Raw genomic sequence first — 4447 nt, forward strand, 5'->3', positions numbered from 1 at the left:
ATCAGTGACAGACGTCCATGTCTTACCAGGGATGCGCCTCGCAAGGGGAAAGGGGGCTTCTGCTGAAAAGGTTTCTCGTTTGCAGAATTTATTGAGGGGGGGGAGATCGACTGTTCTTCTTGGGATACCATCGTATTTCCTTGTGACTACCATGCGGTGGCACCAAGTAACTGGCTCTCCGAAGGGGACCTTCTCTATTACCCCCAAAGCTTCATCCCGCACCAGGTCTTTATGGACCTGCTCTTGCCAGTGAAGGGGTATGGGTGCTGCAGTGTGGCAGGCTTTGGGTTTGGCAGTCTCCTCAACATGTATTTCTACAGGGGGTCCTGTCATGCAAGGCAAGGGCATGTGAGGGCATGTGTTGAAAGTGGACCTGCTGTACCTCTCCAGCAGCCAATCACGCATCTTCTCATTGTTCTCCGGTATAGGAGCAAAAGGCAGTGAAGTGGGTCTTTGGGGTATGGACTCTCGCTGAGGGCATTTGCAATTGTGCTCATTTTGTTCCTCACCAGTGCAACCAGAATTAATTGACCTAACATGTTGTTGATGCCCCTTCTTTTCTGGTTTGTTTGCCGTGGACCCAAAACATTTGTTCATGCATGCACCAATTGTAGGGAAAGATTTATCAATGATGCCTAAATCAAGCATAGTGTCATATGACAAGAAGAAATCATTCACACAGTCTGATATGTACACCAAGCATGTGCTAGCAATAATTTCACCATTGGGTGATTCACCCTTAACTAATGCATTAAAGGCTCCAACAATGTTTATGGGGGTTTTTATTGGCGGCCCTCATGTCCATATTCACAGGCAGAAGGTCAGATTTTGAAAAGCCACAGTCAGTGAAGTTCTTTAGGCCCCACAGGTTTGGCATGACCCCGCTGTCCACGATACCTCTCACAAGGGCTTCAGGCTGGTTTGTGTTCTTCTTGAGCCCGGCCATTGCGATGCAGAGCTCTGCACGAGGATGGCATGAGCTCCTAGACTTTTTTAGGTCACTTTTGGAGATCACTTCGCGATGCAGAGCCACCGCACCAATCTGGGACACAGCCGGCTCAGTCGACAAGGCGCTGAGAGATGTGGGCTCTTCTCTGCGACGACTAGCTCGCCAGCAATTGATGCATTTCGTGTGGGGTCTAGTGTTCCAGGAGCCGTTTGCCCTTTGCTTGAATACATTGAATTTCTTCCCGCAGTCAGGGCATGGCACCGGTTTGTTTGTGTCTGGAGAAGAAGGCCCCTTAGTGAGATCATTAGATCTGTTGGTATCTAGAGGAGAGGGGCCTCTTGGTGGGATCATTCTCATACGACTGTCTCTTCTTGAACGCTGAGAGTGTTGACATGGATGTGCTAAGCGTGGCATTTCTAGCCATCTCGCGGCCTTCAACGAAAGCGATGACGTCGTTGCCGCTTTTCTTCTGAATGTCCCTTGTACTAAGGGCCTCTCTGCGAATGTCGAGGTCTGCGATTCCTGCCAGGAGGACGTCCCTGACCGCCTCATTTGTGTAGTCGGCTTGGACAACTTCGTTGCATGTGCATTTGGCCATGGTTGTGAACATGCAGGTCTCGGTCTTGCCCTTTACCCTGGCAGCGAAAGAGCGAAATTGTTCGTCGGGTGCCTGGCGTAGCTGCATGAGTTCTGCCCTTCTCACACCAACGGCGACTGGTATCACAGCAAATTCCCGCATTATTGACTTGACCTCCTTGACTGATTTCGACTGGATGTTAGGGTCTGCCTTCCGTATCAGATCGCCCAAGGGTTCTGACGCACATTGGAACAGTTGCATTGAGGCAGTGGCCTCATTTATGCCCGATCCTATTTTGAAAGCCTCCCATCTCCTTACGAACCCGTTCCATACCTCCTCCTCTACCCCGAAGTCAATTTTGGGACGGTCGAGTTTTGGTTGAGGTGGTGCAGGAGGGTGGGCAGTTTGAGTGTGTGTTAGGGCATGTATATTGAGCAGTGCCGCCGCCACCGGGGCGTCTCCTTCACCGGTTTCATAGTTACAGCCTGGGAAAGGGTATATGACCATGTTGCCGAGTTGTGGGTTGAAGACTGGTGGGTTAGTTGTCCTGGGTGATCAATTGCTTTCAAACTTTCTCTTAAGGCTTACACCGTCATGAAGAACGCTAGTGTGGCTGCTCTCAAAGCGATGAAATCATCATGAAGAAAGACTTCTCAGTGTAGTTCATTATTATAAACGGTAGATGATGATTTCATCTGTGAACACGGATTAACAGGGACAATGAATAATACAGGCACAACATAACATGAAATAATATGGGGTACACCATATAACGTACAGAGAACATGAACTAATATCATATAACAAATAACCATACAACCTGCAGCTAGGGAAAAAAAGTGTCCTGGCCCAACCAATCATGTACGTTGCCGTTTCGGTTTCAACAGGCCGTCTTGACACGTGTCGAAACGCGTCATCCAAACTGGCTACAGTGGAGTCCACTTATAACGAGTCCTAAAATAACGAGAAGTCTGTTATAAAGACACTATTCTAAAAACCCGTTTTTTTCCTTCTTTATCTTTGTAAATAAAATACTGCTATGGCGCAATCAGACAAACACGCGAGTCGGTTATAGCGGAATATATTGCAGGTGTAGGGTGAGGGATTTGGGGTTGAGCAGAGTATGGGGGAGGGTGGAGAGGTATGGTGGGAGGGATTTGGGGTTGGGTATAGAGTTAACGGTAGGTGGGGAGGGGGGAGGTTGATTAGTGTACAGGGGCAAGTAATTTGTGAGGGGAAGGGGAGGGGTGAGGTTATGGAGCAGGATGTAAAGGGTTTATTTGTACGGGGTAAGGATTATATCACCCCCCCCTCTCTCTCTCTCTCTCTCTCTCTCTCTCTCTCTCTCTCTCTCTCTCTCTCTCTCTCTCTCTCTCTCTTGCCCTTTTTGACTCCCAGTGGAGCGTAGGCCATCAACAACCTTTCTCCAGCGAAGCCTGTCTTGTGCATCCTTTTCTTGCTGTTGCCATGATGTTCCCGCCTTTTCCATTTCCGTTTGTACCTCTCGCCTCCATGTCATCTTTGGACTTCCTTTCTTACGTTTTCCGAGTGGATTCCACGTCAAAGCCTGTCTGACGATGCTCGTCGGGGGTCTCCTCATGGTATGCCCCATCCATTTCCATTTCTTCACCTATAATTAATATGTCTTCCTTTACTGGCCTTTGGCTTGTTCTTTCCTATAGTTGAGCATTTGTGAATCGATCGTACCACTTGATCTCCACTATCCTTCTTTGACATCAATTTATGAAGCTCTGCAGTTTCCATGCTACTGATGCTGTGAGCCTCCATGTCTCTGAACCATACAGTAGAACAGTCTTCACGTTTGTTTTGAAGATCCTCAGCTTGGTGTTCAATCCCAATTACGTAGACATCCATTATATATTCCTGAGGATGATAAATGCTGCTCTTGCCTTTTTGATTCTGACCTTGATGTCTTCGTCTGTTCCCCTTGCCTTGTTGGTGACACTTCCTAGGTAGGTGAAGGATTCAACACCCGCCAATGGTTCCCCTTACAGAGTGTGATAGGAACGTTGGCTGCATTCATTCGAAGAACTTTCGTTTTATCCGTATGAATATGAAGTCCAACACTACAGGAGAAGGTCCTGAGGCGATCAGTCTTCTGTTGCATCTGGACTCGACTGTGAGAAAGAAGTGCCAAGTCGTCGGCAAAGTCCAAGTCTTCCAACTGACTGGAAAGGGACCACTGAATGCCACCGCGTTGTCACGATGTTGTCTGTCTCATTATCCAATCCATTGCTAATAAAAAGACAAAGGGCGATAGCAGGCATCCCTGTCTCACTCCTGTTTTCACTTCAAACGAATCTGCCCTCCAAGTAAGGCACTGCAGCTCATTCCTCCCATACATCTTCTTGATAAATCTCACGAACTTGTCAGGTATTCCGTAGAGGCGCATGAGCTTCGGCCATATTGAGTCTTTATCTAGGCTGTCAAAAGCTTTCTCTGATGCTTTTTAAACAAATATGTATGTAACACAGGAATTCGCTTTTAGTCCAACCAGAGAGCCCGAGACAGTCTCGGCCCGGGTAGTGAACGTGTTAAAATTAAGATCGAAAAGGGGGGTGGGGGGGGGGGGCAAAGCGTGTGGTGTTTTCAAGGACTGGCAAAGGGCTATAAAAAAAATACTATACTGAAACTGAAAGAAAAAAAATTCCCCATAACCCGACAGGGCTTTTAGGTAATGGACAGACACATTAGCGCTTAAACTACTCCAACCTCCAAATAATTAAATCCCCCCCCCAAAAAAAAACGTAATCCTTTGAGGCACAATCTTAAGCAGTTTCTTACCAAGAGAAAGATAACAAATTAATAATTATTGTCAACCGTCGACCAGATCAAATAATTATTTTGTGGTATCAAAACTTGACGATTCACCGTACTTCCGGTCTGGGGAAAGCAGTAAG

Source organism: Aplysia californica, unplaced genomic scaffold (genome assembly GCF_000002075.1).
Source record: "Aplysia californica isolate F4 #8 unplaced genomic scaffold, AplCal3.0 scaffold00027, whole genome shotgun sequence".
In the NCBI taxonomy this organism is placed as follows: Eukaryota; Metazoa; Mollusca; class Gastropoda; order Aplysiida; family Aplysiidae; genus Aplysia; species Aplysia californica.